Source organism: Piliocolobus tephrosceles, unplaced genomic scaffold (assembly GCF_002776525.5).
Source record: "Piliocolobus tephrosceles isolate RC106 unplaced genomic scaffold, ASM277652v3 unscaffolded_45084, whole genome shotgun sequence".
Taxonomy (NCBI): domain Eukaryota; kingdom Metazoa; phylum Chordata; class Mammalia; order Primates; family Cercopithecidae; genus Piliocolobus; species Piliocolobus tephrosceles.
Window position 1 is genome coordinate 30 of NW_022329959.1, and position 27,397 is coordinate 27,426.

Below are 27,397 nucleotides of genomic sequence, written 5' to 3' on the forward strand. Positions count from 1 at the left end.
AGGGAATAGAGATCATGCTTCCCTGTCTCCCCACCCTGTGCTGAACAGTCGAGGAGACCGAGGGTGGGGTTGATACCCCACATGCTTACTTGGGATCATTTTTGAGTCACTTTCGGTAGTTCGTGTCCTTCTAGGAGTTTGGCTGTTGTGTCTAGATGGTCTGATTTATTGGTGTACAATCGTTCGTAGTGTTTTCATGGAATCCTTTTATTTCTGTCAGGTCGGCAATAATGTTTCCTCTTTCATTTCTGATTTTAGAAACTTGGGTTTGTAATTGTTTATTTATTTTTATTAGAGATGGGGTCTCATCATGTTCCCCCAGGCTGGTGTTGAATGCTGGCCTCAGCGATCCTTCCACCTCGGCCTCACAAAGCACTGGGATGACAGGCGTGAGCCATGGTGCTCAGTCTCTGATTTTAGTCATCATCTTTCTTTTCTTGGTCAGTCTGGTGAAAGACTTGTCAATTTTGTTATTTTCAAAAAACCCACTTTTGGTTCTGTTGACTATCTCTTTTGTTTTTCCATTCTCTGTATTTTTACTTCCATTTCCACTCTCACATTTATTATTTTCTTCCTTTTATTCACTTTGGGTTTAGTTCATTTTCTAGTTTCTTAAGGTGGAAGGTTAGGTTTTTCATTTGAGATTTTTCTTCTTTCTTTGAATGTAGACATTTACAGTTATAAATTTCCCTTTCAGCACTGCCTTAGCTGCATCTTGGAGTTTTTGATACGCTGTGCTATTTTTTTTTTTTTTTTAAGGTTTTGCTCCATTGCCCAGGCTGAGGGTGCAGTGGCGCAATCTTGGCTCACTGCAACTTCTACCCAGGTTCAAGCCATTTTCATGCCTCAGCTTCCCGAGTAGCTGGGATTACAGATGTGCACCATGACACCTGGCTAATTTTTGTATTTTTTTGTAGAGACGAGGTTTCACCATTTTTCCCAGGCTGATCTCAAACTCCTGGACTCAAGCGATCCTCCCGCCTCGGCCTCCCACAGTGCTGGGATGACAGGTGTGTGCCACCGTGCTGGCCCGTGCTGTGCATTTGTTTGCATTCTTCTCAAATTAGTTTTCAGTTTCCCTGATGGTCTCTTCTTTGACTCACTGGTTGTTTAGGAGTGCGTAATTTCCACATATTTTTGAATTTCCCACTTTCCTTCACTTGATTTCCAGTTTCGTGCCAGTACAGCTGAAGAACACTTCTGCTTTGGTCTCAGTCCTTCTCCATTCACTGAGGCTCGTTTTGTGGCCTGGCACATGGTCTGTCATTGGGAATGTCCCATAGGCACTCGAGAGGACTGTGTATTCAGCTGTCGTTGGGGGGGGCGTGTGTGACAGATGTCCATTCAGCGTACCTGGTTTCCGGTGTTAATCTTCAGAATGTTTCTGACACTAGAAAATCAGAAGCTTTCCACTGTTCCCAGCACCGTGGCTTTGGGAGAGGCCAGTGAGCCTATGGTTTTGGAGCCTGGTTGTATGAGAGAAGCATGTGTGGAAACACCAGGGGCTGGCTTTGAACCCCATTCCCCCAACATGATGCCATGTGTGGCAGACATGATGCTTGGCTTTGCTCTCTCAGGGTTCCATCTGCGACAGGGGCTACTTGTGCCTGTGGCCTCATCATCTCAGGCTGAAGGCGGCCCTGGTCCTCACCAGAGGGACTTTGTGAAGCAGAAATAGATGGCCTGGTGCAGGGGCCGAGCCTGGCCAGGACCTCGGCCCTGGGAGTTGTAAAGAAGGCCGTCCTCTACCATGAGCATCTTCACCAAGCTGTGCCCATGTCACAGTGTGCTCGGTGTCTGCCCTTGTACAGGTACATGGCCTGTCTGAGCTCAGGTTCCCCGCCGATGGGGCCCAGGTTCACAGAGGTGTGAAAGAGACAAGCACAACGCAGGGGCCTCCGAGCCCAGCCAGCCTCACTTCGATGCTAGGAGGCTGACGTCTTCCATTTTGTCTTCTGCCCAGGCCAGCTGCGGGCCGTCTGGTGGCTGTGCTACTTCTACAGCATTGTCATGCCCAGCGAGGCCCAGTGTGTCCTCTACCACGAGTTCCAGCTTCCTCTGGCCCACAAGGTGACTGACAAGGTGCTGGAGGGGGCAGGTCCTGGAGACCATCAGTCAGCTCTACCTGTCCCTGGGCACCAAGCAGTGAGGGCTGGCTTTGCAGTGGTGGGGGTGTGGAGGGGGGCAAGGGGGTTAGGAGGGGCAGGGAAGGGGGCACAGGGAAGCTGGCCCAGGGCCCCATCAGCCCCTTTCCTTTGGATCATTTGGTTCCTTGGCATCAGATGCTTTGAGCTGGTGGGTCTGGGGTTGTCCCAGGGCTGCTGCTGGCTTGTGAGTCCCAGCTTGAGCCTCCCTTGTTGAGTCAAAGGTCATCTCAACCCCAGCAGAGGCAGTACGTGCACTCTGGGCTGTTCTTCCTACTATAGTGGCTTTTGTCATCTGACCTCTGCCTGCCCCGAGTCTTCAGTCCTGGCTTTCATCTGTCCCCTTAAATGTGACCACAGCAGCCACCTGTGGCTTCTCTCCCACAGAAGACAGAGCCAATTGTGTCACCTGCTTCCCTGGGGCAGGGTTTCAAGGTCTCACGTCCCATAGGTGGCCCACTCGGCTTCCCCCGAGCATCCTGACCTGGTGGGGTAACCATGGCCCTGGCCACCCCACCCATAGGGCCTGGTGACATTGCTGCAGTCACAGCCCCTCGAGTGTCAGACTTACTGAGAGAGCAGGGAAGTAGCCAGATTCCATGGGGACCCGGGAGACTGGCTCCAGTCTTGGCCTCAGGTTCGCAGAAGGAAAATGGGCCAGTGTGCTAGAGCCATGCTTCTCAAAGTGTAGTCCCTGGGCCAGCAGAGCAGCATCTATGTCACCTAGGAGCTTGTGGCAAGTGGGAGTTCTGGGTCCTGCCCCAGGTCTGTGGAGCCGGAAGCTCTGGGGGCAGGGCCAGCAAGCTATACAGACAGGCCTGCGAGTGACTGTGATGCCTGCACACCTTGAGAACCATCGGCCTAGATAGCCTCTGAACACTAATGGCTCCTGGTGCGTCTGGAGAAGACACAGGCCACGTCTAGGAGGCAGGGGAGATGGGCTAGCACACTCCTCCTGCCACAGGGCAGCATGATGTTCGATTCCCTGAGAAGGATGTCCTTCATCTTTTCCATGCCGTGTGTGTTCACCCTGGCCCTCCCAGCAGCCTGGGAAGGGCAGAACACTGCACACACAAGAGGGCCGTTCCCAGTCCCCACATGCCAGATTCATCTGTCACCAGACCCACGGGAGGAGACAGACTGGTTCCAGGAGGATGAGAGCCCTTGTTCTGACACGTGTGTCTGGTTCCAGGGCCTACAGATCCACTCTGGACTACACCAAACAAAGTCTAGGGATTCTCATTGATCTCCAGAAGAAAGAAGAGGCGCATGCCTGTCTGCAAGCAGGGAAGATCTACTACATCCTGCGGCAGAGCAAGCTGGTGGACCTGTTCATCCAGGTGAGTGGCAAGGGATGCAGGAGGGCCCCTGTGCTGTTCACTCTCTGTCCATCCATCCATCCGTTCATCCTTCCATCCATCTATCCATCATCCATCCATCCATCATTTATCTATCCTTTTATCATCCATCTATTCACCCATCTATCCATCGACCCATCCATTCATCCTTCCATCATCTGTTTACCTGTTCATCCTTCCATCCATCATCCATCCATCCATTCTTCCATCATCTTCCCATACATCTGTGGGTCCTTCCATCCATCCATCCAATCATCCATCCATTCACCTGTTCGTCTTTCCACCCACGCATCCATCATCCATCCCTCCGTCCATCATCCATCCATCCTTTTATCATCCATCCATTCATTCACCTTTTCGTCCATCCATCCATCCTTCCATCTATCTTTCCATCATCCATCCAACTGTTCATTCTTCATCCATCCATCCGTCATTCATCTGGTCACCTCTTCATCCATCCATCCAGCTGTTCATCCTTCTATCCATCCAACCATCTGCCATCCACCCATCCATTCATTCATCATCCATCCCTCCATCCATCCATCCTTTTATCATCCATCCATTCACCTATTCATCCTTCTATTCATCCATCCATCACCCATCCATCCTTCATCCATTCTTTTATCATCCATCCATTCAGCCACCATCCATCCACCTGTTCATCCTTCCATCATTCATCCATCCTCCCATCATCCATCCACTCACCTCCTGCTCATTCTTCCATCCGTTCATCCTTCCATCTATCCATTGCCCATCCATTTATCCATTCATCCACCTGTCCATTCATTTGCCTGTTCATCCATCCATCTTTCCACCAACCATCCATTCACCTGTTCATCCTTCCACCCATCATTCATCCACTCACCTCCTGTTCATCCTTCCATCCATCCATCCGTCCATCTCTCCATCCACCCACTTATCCATCCATCCTTCATACATCCTTTTATCATCCATCCTCCATCCATTTATCCATTCATCTATCCATCCATCCATTCACCTGTTCCTCCTTCCATCCATCATTCATTCATCCATCTTTCCATTATCCATCCACTCATCTCCTGTTCATCCTTCCATCCGTCCATCATCCATCCTTTCACCCATCCATCCACTGATCTATTCGTCCATCTATCATTCATCCATCCACCCCTCCATTCATCTATCTGTCCATTTATTTATCCATACATTGGTCTATCCATCTATCCATCCATAGGTACATACATCATCTGCCCTCCACCCATACATACATACACACATCATTCCAACCACCCATCCACCCATCCGTCCATCCATTCAAGCATTCATCTATCCACACACCCATCCATCCATCCATGTGTCTACATATCTGCTCATCCATTCATCCATCCATCTACTCATTCCTAAGCCACTGCTGAGCACCTGTTGTATGCCTTTTCCCTCCCTCCAACTGGTTCCCTCACATCCTCCCCCAGTGGCCAGCATCTTCTCCCTCAGGGCAGAGGTGCGGCCCCTCACAGTGCCTAGCACCTGCTGGTATACAGCTCATGCTCAAAGAATGGGACCACTCAGGTAACACACAGAAGAACATGCTCCAAGCGACACGTGGCACATCTCCTTACAAAATGGCTGTTTTCAGAGGCTTTCCCAAACACAGTGTGATCTGGAACAAATTGCGAAGCCCACGAGCCTGGTGAAGCTTTCATTATTGAGCACCTGCTGTATACGTCCTTGAGCTGAGGAGAAGGATCAACAGCTCATGGCCAAGAGGGGACCAAGCCCACCCACAAACACTGTTGATCTGTGGCCCTGAACTGCGGCAGGGATGTGGCAACGCAGAAAGGAAGCAGGTGATGGGCTCCCAGCAATCTGGGGGCCACGGAGACTGTTTGAGTTGTGGGGGGTGGGTTAGGGCTATCCCTGATAGGATTCACAGGTGTTGGGCTCCTGGGCTGCAGCTGCTCAGTCACCTCCTGGCACTCAAGTGCATCAGTTCATTGTCCTCATGCCAGTGGTGGGGCAGCCCTAATGCACAGGTCTAAAAAATGCTCAGGTGTACCTGCAGTGTGAGAGAGGAAGGAGGCTGGGGAAGGTGGGTGTGGCCACCTCGCCAAGTGTGGGTCTTGAGGGAACTTCTGCTCCTTTCAGGTGGCACAGAATGTGGTCCTGTACACAGGCGACTCCAACCTGGGGCTGGAGCCGTTTGAGGCAGCTGGAGACATCTTCAACGAGGCCTGGGAGCGGGAGAAATCCGTGTCCTTCTACCGGGTGAGCTGGCCTGTGGGCTGATGAATGTGGGCCTCAGGGGGTCACCTGGCAGGCTGAGGCACAGGTGTGGCAGAGCAGAGGCCTCCCACCTGGAGGCAGGGCCACCCATGCACATGCTTAGTTTCCCAGTGGTCTCACCGGGAATGATACTGACTGTGCCCCTGCCCGGGACAAACGCTTGGGGCCTGGATGTGGCAATGGCCCTATCCTTGTGGTCTCACCAGGAATGATATTGACTGTGCCCCCTGCCCGGGACAAACGCTCGGGTCTGGACATGACAGTGGCTCTACCCTTGCACCTGATGATCTCAAGCAACCATGAGTGGGAAGTCCTGTCCCCATCTTCCAGATGAGGAAGCTGAGGCTCAGAGAAGCACAGGGACATGTCAAAGGACACACAGCATGTCAGTGGGAGGCCCAGGGCCAGGGCCCAAGTCTGCCTGCACCCCGAAGCAGGGACGGCTTCTCCCTTCCTCTGAGCTCACGGTGTGGCTCAGCTCTGGGCACAGATAAATGTGTTTTTAGAGCAGAAAGGAGTGCTGGCTCCCCCGAGTCAGACCCCCGGTGCCCAGGTGGGAGAGGCTGGTCTGAGGCTGCCGGGTGTAGCTAGATGGGCCTCAGGTGACTCTTCAACCCCCAACTTGGGTGTCTGAACCGTGCGTTATCCCAGAGCACAGAGCTCTGCGGACGTGCAGGAGGTGCAGGGGTAACTGGGGCGTGGGATGCTCCAAGCACACATTTGAGCTCTGAGGAAGGCGCTGGGCAAGGTGGGTGCTGCAGGAAGCCTGACCCCACCTCCCTGTGTGGTAGGACCCGACCCTGCCCCTGGCAGTGACTACGGGCAACTGCAAGGCGGAGCCGCAGCTGTGCAACAAGCTGGTGGCACTGCTGGCCACGCTGGAGGAGCCCCAGGAGGGCTTGGAGGTTGCCCACATGGCCCTAGCACTCAGCATCACTCTGGGTAAGTCCCCTGAGCCCCCGTCCTGCCAGGATCCACACTTTGCCAGAGCCCAGCCTCCAGGTCTGTAGGGCAGTAGCTGAAACAGCTGCTGGATTGTCCTGGTCTCCTGTCCAGGCAGGCAGATCTGCCCAGCTGGCTCCCCCGTCCAGCCGTGCGGCACAGCCCGAGGTCTCTCACGCAGTGCTGAGCTCTGCTTCCTCTGTCTCTTTCCGCTGCTGACCACAAGGGCCACCCAGTGTGCCCTCTGCCTTCCAGACATGCCAGGCATCTCGGTCCGTGTATGTGCCAGGCTGAGTGGCACATTCCCTTTGTCTTGTGCTCTTCCCACCCTCATCAACCACACAGCTCTCTGGCTGATGAAATCCCAGTTCCCCTTCCAGCAGCCTGCCCCTTAAGGCCGGGCATCCCCTGGTGCTGTGCCAGGATCGTCTGTCCTCCTCCAGAGACAGGAAACCCTGGGTGGGCCGCATGCCCCAGAGCCTTGTGCCTTGCGGCGCAGTACACAGTAGGTGTGCAGCTGTGTGGGAATGCATTGAATGCAGGCTCTACAGCACTCGCCCTGAAAAGGGGAGGACATCAGAGACAGCCTAGGCGGGTTTGTGCATCAGTGGGGGGACCTGGAGCTCAGGCATGCGGTGACTCCCCAAGGTAAGGGGCTGTGATCATGACACACCCAGGAGAAGTCGGATGTCACGTCTGCAGGCTGCATGGAGCCGCGGTTCCCAGGAGCACCTGGACTGCATGGGTTGTGGGCTCCCCTGGTTAAAACCAGTGAGCAAAGGCAGGTGGCTATGTGCAGGCAGAGCTGGGCCATCCAAGTCCGACTTTGCCAAAGCCTCACAGTAGACAGGGGCAGGCCTTATTAGTTCTGCTTTACAGATGGGAAAGTGAGTCTGGGAACCCAGAAGGGACTGGCCAGAGCTGCCCAGGTGACCACAGGTGCCTGGAGGCAAGCCAGGTGCTGCCCGGACTCTGCACACCTGCTCCTGAGGGGCCTGTGCCCTGACTGCCCCAGGGAGCCACGTCCTCACACCTGCCCCTTTGGCCTGCACCCCAGGGGACCGGCTGAATAAGCACGTGGCCTTCCACAGGCTGGCTGCTCTGCACCACTTGCTGGGCCATGGCAAGCTAGCGGAGCACTTCTACCTCAAGGCCCTGTAGCTCTGCAACTCACCACTGGAGTTTGACGAGGAGACCCTCTACTATGTGAAGGTGTACCTGGTGCTCGGTGACATCATCTTCTACGACCTGAAGGTCGGTGGGGAGGAGCAGGGCTCTGGGTGTTTCCAGCCCCCTTGGAGTAGGATCTCCACCCAGACCCCAGGGGCCTGGGTTCCAGCCTTCCTTAGGAATGGCCCAGTGGCCTCCCTGGAGCTCTGCACACAGCTGGAGAAACCAGCAAGGTTCACAGATACAACCCAGCTCCCAAGCTGGCCAGGCCCCACCCTCAAGAACTCAGTCTCAGCCTGGGAGGCTGACACATAAGCGGGCAATGGTGGCCTCTGGGTAAAGAAGGGGGATTGTAGTCAGGGGGGCCCTCCTGGAGGAGGTGACACCAAACTGAGTCTTCACACTGAAGTGTCAGGTTGCATTTAAGAAAGAAAACAAGGTCAGGAAGAGGACATTTTGGAGGACGGCATCATCCTCACATTGAATCCACATTGCAAGATCTAACCCAAGTCCCAGTGCCTCCTCTAGGAAGCCTGCCCAGGGTGCCAGCCTGCACTGAACTCCTTCCTGGAGTCCTGAGACACCTTGAATCTTCACATCACCCAGGAAGGGTGGGGTGGGACCCGTGTCTTACCATCCACTTCACAGTGGAACCCCAGCTCACAGCAGGTGCAGTGGGGCGGGGCCCTAGCCAGCCAGGTTGAGACCTTGCTGGGTCGGGTCTGTCTTAAGGGGAAGTGCTGTGCTCTCTCTGGCCCCAGCCCTGCAGGGGTGGAGAGCTGGGACTGGCAGACTCAGACCTGGGGTGTCTCCACCCCTCTGCCCAGCAGGCACCCGCCCCTCCTCAGCATAGCACTGGCACCACGTCAGTACTCCCTATGGGCTGAGGGGTCAGGGCGCTCCAGTCCAGGGCCCGAGATCTTGGCCTTAGAACAACATGAGGAGCTGGAGCAGCCCTAAGACCCCGCCCCGTATCCCTCACCACAGGCCTGGGGCTGTCCGGGAGGCCCCTGCCCAGTGCTGGTGACACCTGGTGGTCAGAAGAGGTCCCTGTGGCCTCCCAAGTCCCAGCCAGACAGGGAGGTACCAGGTGTCAGGCCCAGAGGGACGCTGCTCACCGCTCATGGGCTTGCCTGGGACCCAGGGAACGGGCCTCCCAGAAGTGGGCCTTTATCTCCTTTGTCAACGCTGCCGCCCACTCTGCCTGCCCTGGAGAAAGGAAAGGGCCAAGTAGTACCTGAGAGGCCGAAGTCCATGGAAGGGGCAGAAGCCTCCTTCACCTCCTTCTTGTGCACAGCCCTCTGGGCCTCATCGTAACTATGTTGTCAGCCCAGGCCAGCTTCCCACAGGGAGGCCCCCTCAGAATTCCCCAGGGGCGACTGTCTTTCCAAGGCCACACCCTTCTCCTTGTATAGGAGGCTCTGGACCCGGGGGCCAGAGGAGTGGGAGAGAAAGCTGGGCTGGATGGGGCCTGGAAGGCTGGCGGAGAGGCAAGGTAAATGGGCATCCTAGCCGATTGCCTCTAAAATGAGGTCCCCTTTACTACACGTGAGAGTGAGCCCTGGAATAGGGTGGATTAAGTGTGTCCTGGCTCAGCCTGCCACTCACTAGCAGCTGCACACACTACAGGCACATGGAAATGCACATGCAAATGCACAGGCACAGGGGCACAGGCACCCAAACACGCACACGCAGAGACATGCTTTGGCTGGCTGCTTCCTGTGTAGTTAGGAAGCCGCCACCCCTTCAGGAAGCCCTTGTCTCCCACCCCGGCTAAGTCAGGGGCCTCCTGGGCCCCCACAGGCTCCTGGGCTTCCCTCTGCCACAGCCCGGGCCACCTTTGTGGTCAGTGTTCAGTCCCAGGTCCCTCAGACTGGGAGCAAGGACGTTAGGCTCAGCCATGCACCCAGCACAGAGTCCAGTGTTTCGCTGGGCCGGGGGCCACTGGATGTGCAGCGGTGGTGACTCAGGGTCTTCTCACGCCCCTGCTCCATGTGTGGGGCGGGGCAGTGAGGGAATGGACTGCTGCATCTTGGACTTTGTCCTTGGCCCGGGGAGCCATCTTGAGATGGTAAAGAGGGACAGGATAGGCCTGGGTCTTAGAGAGGTCCCTTGGGTGTCCCCCATGTGGAGGAGGCGCCTGGGGAGAACCCGGCAGGGAGATGGGAGGGTCAAGGTGGAGGTCTGGGAGGCAGCATCCCAACCCAGGGATGGTGACTTTGAGCCAAAGATGCATTGAAAATGGGAGTGGATGTCTGGGGAGTCACACTCCGTCAATAGTTCAGGAAACATTGCCAGGGAGGACACCTGTGAGATGGTTTTGTACCTGGCCTGGCCCGTGGAGGGCCTGGAAATGATCAGCATAGACAGGGGCCAGAGGGGAGCCTGGGTCACTCAACGCTGTGCCCCTGCTGTGGCTTGGAGCCACGGGTCCTGCATGGAACTCTCAGAGCAGGCAGGATCTGCCCTGACCTTAGCCCATGGGGAAAGCAGCCACTGCCTGCAGAGAGGGTGGGACTGGGGCAAGAGGCTTGGGGTGAGTGGAGCATAGGGATAGTCCGGAAGGCGTCCAGGGGTTTCAGGGTTGTCCCCAACTCCTGCAGCTGCGACCACAGCAGTGTCACAGGCTTCAGGGCTCATGGGGTGAGCCAGCATTGGCTGGACATGTGGAATGACCTGGAGACAGGAACAGCCTCTGGGAAGACAGGCTCCGAGTCCCCTTCAGGAATGGTTTGATGCAGCCGGGTACTACCAGCTGGCACTGGCAGCCGCCATGGACCTGAGCAACAAGAAGGGCACAGCTGAAGACCTACACGCGGCCGGCCACCATCTCCCACAACTTCCTCCTGGACCACAAGAAGTCGCTCCTCCTCTACCAGAAGGCCAGGACCTTTGCCACAGTGCTCAATGTCTGCAGGGTCAACCTGCCTCCTCTGCCACTCTGCGGGTGGGCCCCCTGGTTGGCCCCTGCCACCCTCACTGAGGACAGCATCCGAGGGAGTGGGTTTTATGCCAGGAGGATGGTCTCCTGCCTCTCCTGGTGTCTCCCGTGGCTCATTTTCTGGGAAATGGAGGCATGAAAGCAGGGTTCAAATAGCAATAAATGCTTTTTTGCAGTAACATACTGAATTCCCCAGGGCATCCTTCCCTGTGTGCTTCCTGGGCAGTGTCTAGGGGCAGCTCCTTCCCTGGGGACAGCCCTCTGTTCTTGGGGATGGGAAGGACCCTGAGTCCAACAGACCTGGGCCAGGTCACCATGAGCCTCTGTTTCCTTGGCGGCCAGAGGGGAGACGGTGGTAGAACTCCCTGGGCAGCTCCCTGCTCTCCCTGCTCAGAGCTTTTGCTGTAGGTCTCGTGCCGCCCTTGCCTTTATCGTTCAGGCCCCTGTGCCCGCATGTGGGGGCTGCTAGTGCCCCTGTTCGCCATTGAAGAAACAGAGGCACAGAGAGGTTAGGTGTCTCGCCCACCGTCACACAGCAGGTAGGGGCGGAGACACAGAGCCCAGTACACTGACCACCACACCACCCTGCCACCTTGCTGCCAGGAAGATGTACCCCATTAGGACCCAAGGTCACCTCCTGGACCTCTCTTGTGGTGTCAGGAGAGCCACAGGCCAGTGAGGGTGGCCCCCGGGATCCCTCACTCAGTGTCCTCTGCTCCCAGACTTGGCTGGGCCGAGCCTGGCCAGTCCCACCTCTGGCCACCAGTCAGCCCTGCGGGAAGTGAGATGCAGGGATCTCCACCTGTGTACACGCTGCTACCCAGTATTGAAAGCTTTATCTGGGCTGCTCCCTATGCCGTCCCCACAGGCCCCCTCCCCTTCCGGCCCTCGGCCCTCATCCCAGTCCCTGGAATCCCAGGTTTTCCTTCTTGGAATCTCTTGGCCCCAGGGAACACAGCTCACAGGTCTGTTTGCCAGTTTACAGCAAGGAAACGGAAGTTCAGAGACTGTGGGTGTCCCACGTGATTCTCACATACACTGCACTCTCCCAGGCCCCTCTTTTCAACACTTTAAATGAGGTGACATTCACATCGCATGCAATTCACTATTTCAACGCGAATAATGTGGTGGCATTTGTGCATTCACAGTCCTGTGCAACCACTCACGCCATGTAGTTTCAAAACGTGTTCATCTCCCCAGAAGAAACCTGCCATCCTCACTGAGCTGTTACCCCTCCTTGGTATCCCCCAAGCCCCTCGTTTATTGGAAGGGGAAACTGAGGCCCAGAGAGAGACTTGCCAGTGGGTGGAGCTCTGATAATAAGGAATCAGGCACCCATCTGCTGCTTCAGTCCTGGGTTGGTTTTCCACCCAGCAGAGGTGACAGAGCCAGGAGGTTCTGGGACCCCACGCTTGCAGCCAGAGCCCTGCCCCGAGCTTCCCCACCAGGGGGCAGCAGAGAGCTTTCCAGAACCGGCCGCAGGGCTGGCGGGAAGCAGTGGGTCAGAGCTGCTGACAAATCTCACGTGGACCCCAGATCGCTGTCTCTGTGGGTTGGGCTTGGGAATTGGAGAGGAGGCCGCATGATTGGAAACGTGAAGACAGCACGGCCTGGCTGGAGGAGCGGGAAGCGCCGTCACGTTTACTGAGGACACAGATCTGCCCGCTGGGCCGGGCCTGCAGCCACTCTTCTCGGGGTGGGGTCCGCAGGTCCGGGTTGCTCTCAGCCCCTGACCTGCCTCAGAGTCCGGGGGGCTTTGAAACTGTGCCTCCCCATCTCCACCCACCCTGGCTGGTGCCATGAGGGGACTGGATCCTGGGATCCTGTTCCTCTTGGGCAGCAGAGATTGGGGGACCAGAGGAGATGATGGGTCTTCAAGCCCCACATTCAAACCCCCGCCCACCACTGACAGTCTGGGGGTTCGGGGAGAGGGAGTTGATGTCTCTGAGCCCCAGTTTTATCACCACTAAAATGAGACCGACATACTGGGGCAGAGTGCCAGCCCCAGGGCTAACAGAGGCCTGTTTCCTACTGACAATACCTCTTACCCCTAGGAACAGCTCCAACAACCACACACTAGGGAACACTCAACCCAGGCCAACTTGTCAGAGGCACATGAGCCAGAGCGATTCCATCTTGAATGGGGCCTGGTTAAAGGGAGGCTGAGACCTGCTGGGCCGCATTCCTAGGCGGCTAGGCATTCTTAGTCACAGGATGAGATAGGAGGTCGGCACAAGATACAGCTCATAAAGACCTTGCTGATAAAGCAGGTTGCAGTAAAGAAGCCGGGCAAAGCCCACCAAACCCAAGATGGCCCACAAGAGTGACCTGTGATTGTCCTCACGGCTCATTATGTGCTAATTATAATGCATTAGCTGCTACAAGACACTCCCACCAGCGCCACGACAGTTTACAAATGCCATGGTAACATCTGGAGGTTCCCTACATGGTCTCAGAAGGGAGGGCAGAAACTCTCCGTTCTGGGAATTGCCCACCCCTTTCCTGGAACACTCATGAATAGTCCAACCCTTGTTTAGTGTATGATCAAGAAATAACCATGAAAATGGGCAACCAGCTGCCTTTGGGGCCACTCTCCCTACGGAGCAGCCATTCTTTTCCTTTCTTATTTTTTTTGAGATGGAGTCTCGCTCTGTTGGCCGAACTGGAATGCAGTGGCATGATCTTGGCTCACTACAACCTCCATCTCCTGGGTTCAAGCGATTCTCCTGCCTCAGCCTTCCTAGTAGCTGGGATTACAGGCATCTGCCACCATGCCAAGTTAATTTTTTGTATTTTAGTGGAGACAGGGTTTTGCCATGTTGGACCAGGCTGGTCTCAAACTTCTCACCTCAGGTGATCCACCTGCCTCGGCATCCCAAAGTTATAGGATTACAGGAGTGAGCCACTGCGCCTGGCCAGAGTAGCCATTCCTTTCTTCCTTTTCTTTCCTAATAAACTTGCTTTCACTTTATGGACTCGCCCCGAATTCTTTCTTCTGTGAGATCCAAGAAACCTCTCTTAGGGTCTGGATCGGAACCCCTTTCCAGTAACAAACTTGCTTAACCTCTCAGACCCTTCCTCTCTTCATCTGTAACCAAAGACAAAGCCTCCCCCGAGGTTCCAAAACTGTGGAGAGAACGCATGGGAAACGAGGGGCACAGAGTTGGTGTGCAGAACCAATATCACAGACTGGGTGTCAAGCCACTGTCATGTTGGAAGTAGTATCATGCTCTCCCCCACAAGTTAGGAGGAACAGTATCACAGGGGAGGTGTGTACCTTCTCCAGTCCTGGGAGTAGTATCATCATCTCTTCCTTTAGATGACAGGAACAATATCACAGTGTGGGTGTACACCCCGTGTGTTTTTGGAAGCAATGTCATTCTCTCTTCTAGGTTTTACGATTCGTATCACAGGCGGGGTGTACACCCCTTGTTATATTGGATGGAGTCTCATCCTTTTCAACATGTATCTTTAGAACAATATCCCATGGGGATTGTATATCTCTTCAATATCGGTAGTAATACCATCTTCTCCTTTCCTGGATATAAGAAACAATATCACAGGAGGGGTGTACACCCCTTGCAATGTTCGTAGTAATATCACTACCAAGGTGTGTGTGCACCTTCTGGGATGGGGGAGTACTATCAGCCTCCACCCCGCTGCACATTAGGAACAATATAAAGGAGGCAGGGTGGTTACAACCCCTGTGATATTGAAAGCAATATTCTTCTCTTTCCCCTGTACATTAGGAACTATATCACAGGGGTCTGTACACCTTCAGCGATATTGGGATTCACGTTATTCTCTCCCCCACTGAATGTCAAAAACAATATCACAGAAGGGTGTACACCTCCTACGATATGGCCAGTAATATCATCGTCTCTACCTTTGGATACTAGGAACAACATCACAGAGGGTGTGAACACTGCCCCGCAGTGTTCCCCCTGGATATTAGGAGCGATATCCCTGGTGGTGGGAAGTGGAGTACATTAAGAACAATATCACTGGGTGGATGTACACCCCCTGCGATATGGGGTGTAGTGTCATCCTCTCTTTTCTAGGATATTAAGAACAGTATCACAGGAGGGGTGTACAGTCACAGTCCCTGCGTTATTGGGAACAATAGCATCTTCTCCCCCTCTCGATATAAGGAACAATATCCCAGTGTGTCTGTACATCCCCCACGATATTGGGCGTAATATCATCGTCTCTCAACGTGGATATTGGGCATAGAGTCACAGGGGGGTGTACGCCTTCTTTGATATTGGGAACAGTATCATCCTCTCCAATCAGGATTCTAGGCAAAATATCGAAGGGGTTTTACAACTCGTGCAATATGGGCAGTAATATCATCCTCTCCCCACCTAGATGTTAGGAACTGTATCACAGATGGCTGTACACTTCTTGCGATATTGGGAGTCATATCGTCTCCCATTGTGGATAATAAGAACAATATTACAAAGTAGGGGTACACCCCGTACAATATTGAGAGAAGTATTATGCTCTCTCCTTCGGGATCTCAGGAATGATATCGCAGGAGGTGTGTACAACCCCTGTGATATTGGGAGTCATATCATCCTCTCCCCCTGAATATAAGAAACAGTATCACAGGAGGATGTACACCCCGTGATATTGGGACTCATATCATTTTTTTCTCCCTCTGGATATTCAGAACAGTATCACAGTGGGTGTGTACACTCCCTGCGATATTGCCACTGGTATCATCGTCTCCCTCCCAGGACATAGGGAACAATATCACAAGGAGTTATATACTCCCTGCAATATTGGGAGTAATATCTTCCTCTCCCCCTCTGGCTATTAGGAACAATGTCACAGAAGGGGTGTACACCCCCTGCTCTATTGGGGGCGATATCCTCTCCGTTCCTGGATATTAGGAACAATATCACTAGGGAGTGTACACCTCCTGCAATATTGAGACTGACATCATCCTCTCACCCCCTGGATGGTAGCAATCATATCACAGAGGAGATGTACACCCACTGCGAAATCGGAAGAAATATCATCCACTCCACCTTTGGATGTTAGGCACAGTATCACGGGGGAGGTCTACACCCCCTGCGACATTGAGAGTCATATCATCCTCTCCCACCCAGGATATAAGAAACAAGACGACCGAGGGGATGTACACCCACTGCGACAGGTTCAATAATGTTATCCTCTACCCCCTGGCTATTAGGAATAACATCATAGAGGGGTGTACACTTTCTTCGATGTTGGGAGTAACATCCTCTCCCCGCCGGATATCAGGAAATCTATTAATATTAATAAATATAATAAAAATAATCATCAATATTAATAATCACAAAAAGATAAAATACTGGTTAAAAATGTTAACGAATAGTATTAATAGTAATATCACTATTTATAAAATAATATGAGCAATTCATGTTGCTTAAATCAAAACTAAGATGTTGGTAATACAATAATGATTAATATTAAGAACTGATAATATTGTTAAATGACATTAATATTAATAATTAATTTTAAGCGTGCATAATCATATATGTAAAATAGTTATCCATAATAATGGTATCCTATTGTGTCATTGATAATTATTAAAATCGATCCCTGATGTTTAATAATCATATTATTACTCCTAATACCGCAGAGGGTGTACACCTACCTGTGAAGTCGTTCCTAATATCCAGGGAGGGAGAGCATGGTATTAGTTTTAATATCGTAGTAGGTGTACAATCACGCTGTGTCACTGATCCTAATATCTAGTGGGATGGAGTATGACGTGACTCCCAACATAGCAACGAATGGTCAGCCACCTGATGATACTGATCCTGGTATTCACGGAAGAAGCGTATGATATTACTCCCAATATCGCAGGGAGGGTACAGATCTTCTGTGATATTGTTCTTAGTATCCGGAGGGGGAGAGGATGATAATAATTCCAGTATAGCAGGCTGTGTTCACCCGCCCTGTGATACTGTTATTAATATCCTGGAAGGGAGAGGATGATATGACTCCCCCATAGAGCAGGAGGCGTACACCCAGTCTGGGATATTGTTCCTAATATCCATGGAGGGGAGAGGCTGATATTACTCCCAATATGGCAGGGGGTGAACATCCACCCTGTGATATTCTTCTTAATACCTCAAGGCCGAGAGGTTCATATGACTCCCAGTATCGCAGACACTGTACAACCCCGTGTGATACTCTTCCTGATATCCGGAAGGGGAGAAGATGGTATTAATCCCCATATCGCAGGAGGTGAGCAATCACTCTGTGATATCTTTCCTAATATGCAGGGGAAAGAGGATAATATTATTCCCAATATTGCAGAAGATGTACATGTCCGCCCGTGATATTGTCCTTAATATTCCAAGACACAGAAGATGATGTTACTCCCAATATCGCAGAAAGTGTACACCCCTCAGTGATGTTGTTCCCATGATCCAGGAGGGAAGAGGATGATATTACTTTCAATATCACAGGGGTGTACACGCTGCTCCTAATTTCCACCTGGAAGAGTGGAATACTCCTTTGATATTCTTCCTAATATCCAGGCAGAGAGAGGATGATATTCAGCCCTATATTGCAGAGGACATACGCTCGTCTTTGATACTCTTCGTAATGTCTAGAGGGGGAGATAATATTACTCACAAAATCGTAAACACGCTGTGTGTCCATCGTGGTCCTAATACCCAGGCAGAGACATTACTCCTAAAGTCACAGGGGGTGTCTATCCCGATTGTCACATTGTTTCTTATACCCAGGGAGGAGAGGATGATTTCGCAACCAATATCGAGGAAGTCAGCACGCCCCCTCTGATATGGTTACTAATATTCACGTTGGGAGAGGATGATACTACTTTCAATATTAAAGGGGTTGCCCAAATCGCCTGAGATGTTTTTCCTATTATTCAGAAGAAGAGAGAATGGTCATACTCCCAACAGTGCTGGGGTGTCCTCCGCCATGTGATATTGTTGTCAAGACCTAAAGGCAGAGAAGGTAATATTATTCATTGTACTGCACGTGGAGTACACCCAACAGTGATATTGTCAGGGGGTGAGGCACCCCCACGAGGTGGGGACCAATAGCCACCCCCTCTCCCCACACTTGACTGTTGGGAGCCACCTCGCAGGGGGGTGAGGCACCCCCACGAGGTGGGGACCAATAGCCACCCCTTCTCCCCCCCTTGGCTATTGGGAGTCATGGTGGACTGACAGCCTGTTTAGGATATTGTGGGTATTATCATCTCACCCTCTGGAAATAATGACCTCTTTCACAGAGGGGTGTACACCTTCAGTGTATTGCTCAGGGAACGATGATATAATTATTAAACATGAAGAATCGATTTTAATAATTATCAATAATACTATCAATTAATATTTTACCATTAATTACGAATATTTTATATAGATGGTTAATATTAATGTCATTTATCAATATTAATTCTTATTTTATTGCCAGCGTCACTCAGTATTAAGTAACATTGTTATTATTTTATTAATAGTATTAATAATTATTAATACTAATCGTTATCATTTTTAACCAGTGTGTATTAGTATCTTGTCATTAATATCGGTGATTACTATTAGTTTTTATTATATTAATATTAATAATTAATATACTTGTTCCTGATATCCGGCGGGGAGAAGATGGTATTACTCCCAGTGTCTCAGAAAGCGTACACTCCTCTGTGATGTTATTCCTAATAGCCAGGGTTAGAAAATGACATTATTAAAACTACCGCAGTGTGTGTACATCCCTTCGATCATCTTGTTCCTTCTATCCAGGTTGCGAGGGGATGATATTACTCTCAGTATCGCAAGGGCTGTGGATCTCCACTGTGATATTTTCCCTGACATCCAGCCAGGGAGAGGAAGATATTACTAATAGCCAGCCGGGGAGAGGAAGATGTTACCCCCAATATCGCAGGGGTGTACACCCCCTTGTGATATTGTTCCTTATATCCTGGGAAGGAGACGATGATACTAGTGGCAATATGGCAAGGGTTTTATACCCCCACTGTGCTCTTGTTCCGAATAACATGATATGACTCCCAATATCACGGGGGGGGAGGGCACATCCTCCATGTGATAATGTTTCTTATATTCAGGGGGAGAGGATGATATGACTCCCAGTATCGCAGGGGTTGTACACACCTCCTGCGATATTGTTCCTAATGTCCCGAAAGGGAGGGGATAATATTTCTCTCAGTATCTCAGCTGGTGTACACCTCCTTTGTAATATTGTTCTCAATGTCCACGATGGGAGAGGATGATAAGACTCCCAATATGGCAAGAAGTGTACAGCTGCCCGTGATGTAGTTCCTAACATCCAGGTGGGGAGAGGATGATATTACCGCCCATATCGCACGAGTTGTAAAACCCCTTCAATATTTTGCCTGCGATCCTGAGGGGAAAGGATGGTATCACTCCCAATATCAAAGAAGGTGTACACCCCCTGGGACACTACGCCCAATATCCACATTGGGAGACGATGACTATATGCCCAATATCGCAAGGGATGTACACAAACCCTGGGATATTGTTCCTTATATCGAGAGTGGGAGAAGACGCTATTACTCCCAATAACGCAGGGACGGTGGCTGTACAACCCTCCTGTGATATTGTTCTTAATATGCTAGGGAAGAGAGGATGATGCTATTCCCAATATCGGAGGGGGAGTACACTCACCTAGTCATGTTGTTCTTAATGTACTCCACCTCCCTCCACCAGGGATATCGTTTCTAATATCCAGGGGAAGAGAGGATAACATTATGCCAAATATTGCAGGGGAGTGTACACACCCTCTGTGATGTTGTTCCTCGTATCCAAAGGTAGAGACGATGATATTACTGGCCATATCGCAGGGGGTGTACACCCTTCTGTGATATTGGTTTTGACATTCTGTGGGGGAGAAGACATTAAATCCCAATATCGCAGAAGGTGTACAGACCTCTGTGATGTAGTGCCTACTGTATGGGGAAAGAGAAGAATATTGCTCTCAATATCGCAGGAGTGTAACTACCCTGCCCCCGTATATTGTTCCTAATATGCAGCAGGGTGGAGGCTGATAGTACTCCCACTATCCCAGAAGGTGCACACACACCTGTGATATAGTTCCTAATATCCAGCGGGAAAGAGGCTGATTTTACTTTCGAGATCGCAGTGGGTGTACACTGCCCCCAACCCTGGGGTATCGTTCCTAATATCCAGGCGGGAAGAAGATGATATGGCTGACAATATCGAAGGGGGTGGACACTTCTTCTGTGATATGGTTTCTGATATCCAGTGGGTGAATGGATGATATTACTCCGATAAAGTAGGAGCCATACAGCCACCCTGGGATTTTCTCCTTAATAACCACAGGGGAGAGATGGTATTACTACCAATATTGCAAGGGGTGTACACCCCTCCTGTGATATTGTTTCTTATATCCAGGAAAGGAGAAGATGGTCTTAGTACCAATATTGAAGGGATGGACAGCCCCCATGGGATATTGTTCTAAAGATACAAGTTGAAAGAGGATGAGATTCCATCCAATATAACAAGCGGTGTACACCCCGCCTGTGATACGAATCTTAAAACCTAGAAGAGAAAATGACATTGCTTCCAAAAACACATGGGGTATACACCCACCCTGTGATACTGTTCTTGTCATGTAAAGGAAGAGATGATGATACTACTCCCACTACCAGAGAAGCTACACACCCCCCTGTGATATTGTTCCTCATAACTTGTAGGGGAGAGCATGATATTACTTCCAATATGACAGTGGCTTGACACCCAGTCTGTGATATTGCTCCTAATTTCCAGTAGGTAAAGTATGTTCCTGCTGAGAGAGTAGTGGGTGCATAGCCGCCCTGTGATATTTCTCCGAATATTCAGGGAAACACAGGAGGACATTACCCCAAATCTCCCAAAAGGTATACACCTATTGTGTGATATGGTTCCTAATATCCGGAGGTGCAGAGGATGGTATTCGTTCTCCTGTCACAGGCTGTGTACACGCAACCTGTGAAATTGTTCCTAATATCCTGAACAAAAGAGACTGCTAATAATGGACACACATTGCAGGGGGAGTAATTGGCTATTACGATCCACATCGCAGGGGGTGAGGCACTCCCCATAATATGGGGAGTAATAGCAACCCCGTCTCCCCCCTGGCTATTACGATCCACATCGCAGGGCAGTTCAGGACACCAGCCCTGCCCCAACCTTGACCCAGACATTGGGTGTCATGGGACCACCTCAGGGTGGGTGGCAGCTCAGCTCGAAGGTATCCCTGCTGCCAAAGACCAACTGTTCCTGCTAGTTTGAATCTGGCCACAGGGTCTCTGTTGGTGAGACAGGTGACCATGAGGCAGACTCCCTGAAATCTAGCACGACAGAGCTCAACGCCCCCATGAGAGGCACCATAGCACGCAGACTTTGCAGACATACTAGCGAAGGCCACAGCAGGCCCTGAGTGAAGAACAAGCCGACCAAGATCCTGGGGTCCTGCCACACAACCTTTAAACCAGGGACTGGAAACTGTTTCCCTAAAGAGCCAGGAGTCAGTATTTTCAGCTTTGCCAACTGATCTTTGTGTCAAGGATGCAACTCTGCCATGGCTGCACCACAGCAGCCTTCTGCAGGTGGCCTGTGAAGAGATGGGCATGACTGCACCCCCATCAAACTTTACTTATGGACATGGAACTTCTCAGTGCCATGAAGTGTTAGTTTTTTATTTGTTCAACCATTTGGAAACATAAAATCCCTTCTTGATTCACGGGCCACAAGAGCAGGCAGGGACAGGCTGCCCCTGGCCGACCTCTGGAATGAGCTTAGAGAAGGAAATGACAGGCTGGGCCAGCGCAGCCTCCTCACAGCAGATTCGCTGCAGGAGGGTCCTTCTTAGCAGCCACTTCTTATCCTTCATCTTGGCTTCAGATGCAGTTCAGGTGGAGAAAGAGAGAACAGAACTGGCCTCAGCAACAAGGAGGAAGGAGATGCAGGGTCAAGTAGCCACGTGGATCCATCACACTCAACACTCACACCAAGCAGAGCACAGGCAGGACCAACTCGGGGGCGCCAAAGTGGAGGCTCTCTGGGGTGGGGGACCTCTGGCTGGGCAAGATTCTCTACCTGAAACTCAAATAGAAGATCTACACAGCAGTAGTTACAGAAAACACACACTAAGAAAGAGCCCAAGATAAAAACAGGACACCAAGTTTGGCCAACCGGCTCTCACAAGGCAGTAGGTAAGATAGCCCAGGAGAGCCCACCAGAGGAGCTAGGGCTGGGTTCCTGCCTGCAGGGGGCCTGGGACACCCCATTCCCACAGACGAGGACCCATGTTTTGGGGAGGAAGCTGTCAGAGTCACCAGTGAGCTGTTCAGAGCTGGAGCCACAGAGCAGATGAGGAGCCCTGGCCACGTCCCGTGCAGGCTGAGAAGCTGGGGTGGGGGCACACCCCCAGAGGCACATGCAAACAGTGGACCGTGGGCCCTCCTCCTGCCCACGGGATGCTCAGTTCCCAAGGGACCACCAAAGTCTGGAACCCAGGGACACACCCCCTGACCCACATGCCCAGGCCTCCTGGACCAGGCAATGTCCAGTACAGGCAGACATTCTGGGCTTGGGGGCAGGACAGGGGTGGATGGTCCTGCTAGGCCGGCCTCCTTCTCCCTACCAGCTGGGCTGGTTGCGCTGTAGTTTTGTTCTGTCAACATATTGCTACCCACTTTGGCCACACCAGTCCCTGGCTCCCTGGCTAGGCCCAGTGCTGTCCAACCCACCTACACAGGCCTAGTCAGCCTAAGCCACATGGGAAGGGGCTTCTTGCAGTAAAAGTGGGGGCGCAGTTGTGGGGAGGGGGAATGTCTTAACCATCACTGTTTTACAGGATCACAGGGCTCAGGCAATGTTCAGTATTGTCACACACCAAGGTTTTTACAGTCTGAAGAAAACTACAGTCCTAAGGTGTCAGTTCTCAAAGCCCTTAAGTTCCTCCTGGGAATGGGCATATTAAAGAAAAAAGATAAATGTTTGACTTCGGGGGTTTGCCTACGACTTGGATAAGCATGATTTTCTTCTGGCCAAGCAGGGAGCAGCTGGACCAGACTGAAGGGAAGGAAGAACAAATTTCCACTCTGACCTCAGTTGGGCACCAGTCTTCCCTGTCAGAATGTGGGTGTGGTGCTTCCCACACACCAACCTCTGATGAAACTCAGCCCAAGGGTGCGGGAGAAGGCTGTCTACTTCTGAAAAATCTATAAAGTGCAGACACATCAAAAGCTTCAGAAGACTGTCAAGGACCAAGGAGATCACTGCACCCTTGGAGTTTACAGAAAATGGTCAGCATCACACGTGCCTGAGGTCCAGGGTCAGCTCCCAGCTGCCGTGACGCCGTGAGCACTGCCCTGGCTTCCCCTCTGATGCAGAGAGCTGGTCACTCCGCCGGCAGCACTCAGAGCTCAGAACATTCCAGATGAAAGCAATGTGTTCCTTTTAAAATGGGGAACCGGGGCAGTAAAACTGAAGCTCTACGACTATCTCAACTACTGGGTTTCGGGGTAGCATTAGGAAATAGTGAGAATCCAAATCTCAATTTCAAACGGATTACAGATTCACTGCAGGTTCCAGAATTTCCTGAAACATTCTTCCAATTTATCACTCAGAGTTCCCTTGCCAAAGCTAATAAAGTCTACATTCCTTACGGAAAAGCCACCATAAGCACCACCACAAATAAGATCAACTGACGCCCGCCCTTCGCGCCAAACATATAAACTGTTACTCACACAAGACTGTGCTGGAGGCAGCTCTCAGCTGAAGCCGAATCCGTGAGACTCCATTATCCACATTTTGGATCCAGTGTGAAAACTGTCAGCAAACCAGGGCCCCAGTGTGAAGCAGAGAACAGATCCTCTGACGCCTGCCTGAACATTTCCTTCCCACCTCTGTCTTGGATATTGAACACCCTCAGAGCTACTGAGTCACCCACATTTGCAGGTCATTTATCCAGCCACCAGGATAACACAATTATGCGATAAAAATGCCTTCTCAGGGCTTTGTCATACTCAACAAGGAAGCTCAGGAGACTAGGTAAGCCCAAGAAAGGGGGAAGCGTCCTCCAAACAGACAAAAACCAAGGAAAACCATGCAGAGACTCTTGAGAGAGAGAGCAGAAACAGAGCCCGCTGTAGCCTTTCAAGTCCTGCTGGCCGCAGCCCTGTGTTAGGTGGCACCATTTCCACGGATGCATCCTGCTGGGCCCATTTGAAAGGTCCCGCTTGTGAGAAATTCACCCCCACTTCCAGCTCCTGCAAGACCTGCTGCAGCCCCACTCCACCCCGGGGGCCAACTGTGCAAGTCTTCTTGGAGCGATCCCTCAGAGCCTGCTCAGTGTCTGAGACTGGGAAGCACCAATGATCCAGAAAGGCACAATCCCATTCTCCTCGTGCTGCTTTCTGAGTTCCAAGTTGTCTTAATAACGAGTCCTGCATAAACCCCGGGCTGGGGAGCCGGCCAGGGCCCAGCAGCACCCAGCTCATGCACTCCACTCACCCCACAGAGGAGCACGGAGGCCCCAGCAAGCTCTGTCTGCGGGGCAAGACACCAGAAACAGCCACAGTTCAGGGTTCTGCCACCCGCCCCGCTGCTGTAATTACCTGCTGTGATCTGAATTCTCATTGGTTGGAAAGGTGACCCCACAGCTCCGCTGCCTTAATTACCTGCTGGGATCTGAAATTGCATTGGTTGGAAAGGGGATCTCACTGCTCAAGCACTCCCTGCTGCCTCCTTGCAAACAACATAAAAAATCCTAAAACCCCTCTTAAAGGACGTTTACTATAACCTCAAAACAAGACCCATCCCAAGACCAGGGAAGATACACACGCACATCTGACACCTGGTGGACGTCACTGACTGACGCCCCACGGCTTCCGTGTGGCATGTGAAGCAGGAGGCCTGTCACGGTGACTCAGGCTGGGGTCTGAATAGGGGTCTTCCAAGCAACTAGGCAACCAGGACGCACACCCCAAAACCCAAGTCCCCGCACTCATGTACCTGGCAGAAATGCTGCGTGGCCATCGACACCAGTTGTGAACCAAGACCGATCTGTGTCCTGTGGCCCTCACAACGTCCGTACATGCCTGGGCCCCACACAGGCCTGCACGGCACCCTGCTTGCCTCCAGTGGGGCTCTCTCCTGCCAAGGGGGATGGCCCTGAAGTCCATTGAGATTTCCAAAGCTCTACAAAGTCGTCCTTCCTCCTGCTTGTTCAGAAGATCTAAAGCCCTGAAGACACCAGTGAGAATTGACCTAGCCTCTTAAGGCAGCTCAAACACCTAAACACTGGAACGCTGGACCTCTCTGCCCTCGAGAGCAGCCGGTAACACACTGGGCTAAGCAGAAGGCACAGATGTCACATCCAGAAGCCAGTGACGCTCACGTTTGCATTCCAGGAGCCACCCACGTGAGTCCCTCCAAGGCTTCCAAGTCCCACTTGATTGTTTTCATCGTATCTCTGTAATATCAGATACATTATATCTCACGGTATCTATGAGATCGTCTCTACTTTTATGAGCACATATGCTCCCTGACTTACCATGGGATGAAACTGTTCCAATAAACCCAGCGTAAGATGAAAATATCCTAAATAGAAAGTGCATTTGACATAATAGTTTCAACTTACAACGGGTTCATCCAGAGGCAGCCCATCTCGGGCCGAACAATACACCGAGTGTGACTAGTTCACACCATCACAAGGTTGAAAAACAATCACAAATGTAACCATTGTGAGCCAGGGACCATCTGTATTGTGGCTCCTGTCTTCAGAGACAACAGAAACCTCTTCTTAGACAAGAATCACAATTTATAATCCTCAAAATGTTAAACTAAAATTAGTTTAACCATCTACAGATTCAAACAAAGCCAAAGTAGGCCCACAAGGCCCTTTGTGCTATTCGCTAAGACACGACTCTAATAACCCTCACCACAGCCCCTCAGGGTGGGTCCCAGAGGCGGCTGAGGCTTGTGGCTACAGACACTAACGAAACCAAAATCAGAGTACACAGGTGCACTCAAGTCATATGACTTCTCCACTAAAATATGCACAAATGTTCATCAGCAAATCTGATCTTTGCTTTACCTCCCTCCCATGACCTAAAAAGGAGTCTACCACACACACACACACCCCACTTCAAAAACATAATTCACACTTGCATTCAATTCTGGGCATTTGAAATAGGCCTAATGGGGGATTAAACCTCTCCTCCAACCCATTGCTTAGTCTTCTTAGAGGATGAAGGATTTTACATAACACAAGTCAGCATATAAAAGAACTTGTATAGAAACATACTTTCAAGTGGTCCTCATTATAGTGATTCAATATACAAAGGACCCAACACACAGCACAATGTCTATTAGAAGAATGATTAATTTGTTCCCCTAATAATCCTAATATCTACAGAGAAAAAATACCCTATACACATTTTATCATTCTTGACCAGTATAGTCATACAAACAAAGGAGTATCACGAAACCAAAAGAACATTTGGTTTGACTCGCAGTTCTAAATTTAATATAAAATTGCGAAAACCACCAAGACAAACATGACTATGAAATATTTAATGATCTTCATCTAAATTCAAGTCACCATTCAACCACCAATACCTCTGCTCTCCTTATAGGAATTTTCCAAAAGTAAATTCTGGAATTAACAGGACAAATTTTCCTGGTGATAGAAATCAGGAAGAAATTGGTTGAAGGCTGTTCCTTGGCTGTCAAACTTTTTCTCAATAATATTTTGTAAAATAAAAGCATCAAACAAATCTTTACATTAACTTACAATCTATCAAGCGATACTGGAGGAAGCTTTAAATAGCCACATTCTGTCAGGGCTCACTAACGTTAAATGAACATCAGTCTCATGTCTTGCAGCATCCACAGTTTGTCTTCTCAAAACCACTTAAGATTTTATAATTAACTCAATTACACAATGTAAGTCATCTCCTTGATCTTTGACATGAAGGGGTAATTTTCCCCCAAAATAGTACCTCTTTCCTTGACATGATTTCATCTGTGGTTAGAGTATTTAACAGGATTTTTTCCTTTCTTAGAAAATAAAATATACACCTTTCCAATATGAAAAACACTAACTGATAACGCTTTTGACCTGGTTAAGCTATAGCACTTTTTTTAAAGTTAAAAAAAGAACCTAACTGCATCTTTAGACCTTATGTGAGGCAGTGTCCAGGGTCACTGGGACCCCCGCTTGGTCAGTGCAGCCGGGTGCCAATTAAAGACAGAAACCCAAGCGTTCAAAGCCCCTTCCCCGTGGTTCATCCTAGTGGAAGCCATGGGCACAAAGGAATGCGGCATTCCATGGAGGGCTTTGGGGATAGGCTGCTTGAGAACAACGAAATGGCTCACGTCCCCTGAGTATAAAGCCAGTGACTGCTCCCAGCTTCAATGCAGCACCATCCACAGCAGCCAAGGTCTGGAATCACCTGAGTGCCCGTCAACACGGGGTGAAGGGAACGTTGCCCGAACATACACAGGAGCAATACTCCACCACACGGTGGAGAGCCCTGTCATCCGCGGCAGCATGGAGGGAGCTGG

At 51.1% G+C, this 27,397-nt stretch overlaps 1 long non-coding RNA gene across 8 annotated transcripts; it reads left to right on the forward strand.

Annotated features, from left to right (window-relative positions):
* Nucleotides 1-964: 964 nt before the first annotated feature.
* On the forward strand, nt 965-10,989 carry LOC113224503. 8 transcript variants are annotated; one of them, XR_003309225.1, is made up of 8 exons: nt 965-1,010; nt 1,964-2,070; nt 3,337-3,484; nt 5,115-5,325; nt 5,624-5,743; nt 6,553-6,703; nt 7,761-7,957; nt 10,477-10,989. It is a non-coding gene; the product is annotated as an uncharacterized LOC113224503 (long non-coding RNA). The 8 variants fall into 8 exon arrangements; XR_003309221.1 differs by adding an exon at nt 1,578-1,811 and having other exon boundaries at nt 996-1,010; nt 7,761-10,989; XR_003309224.1 differs by having other exon boundaries at nt 967-1,010; nt 1,964-2,082; nt 7,761-10,989.
* Nucleotides 10,990-27,397: the final 16,408 nt, after the last annotated feature.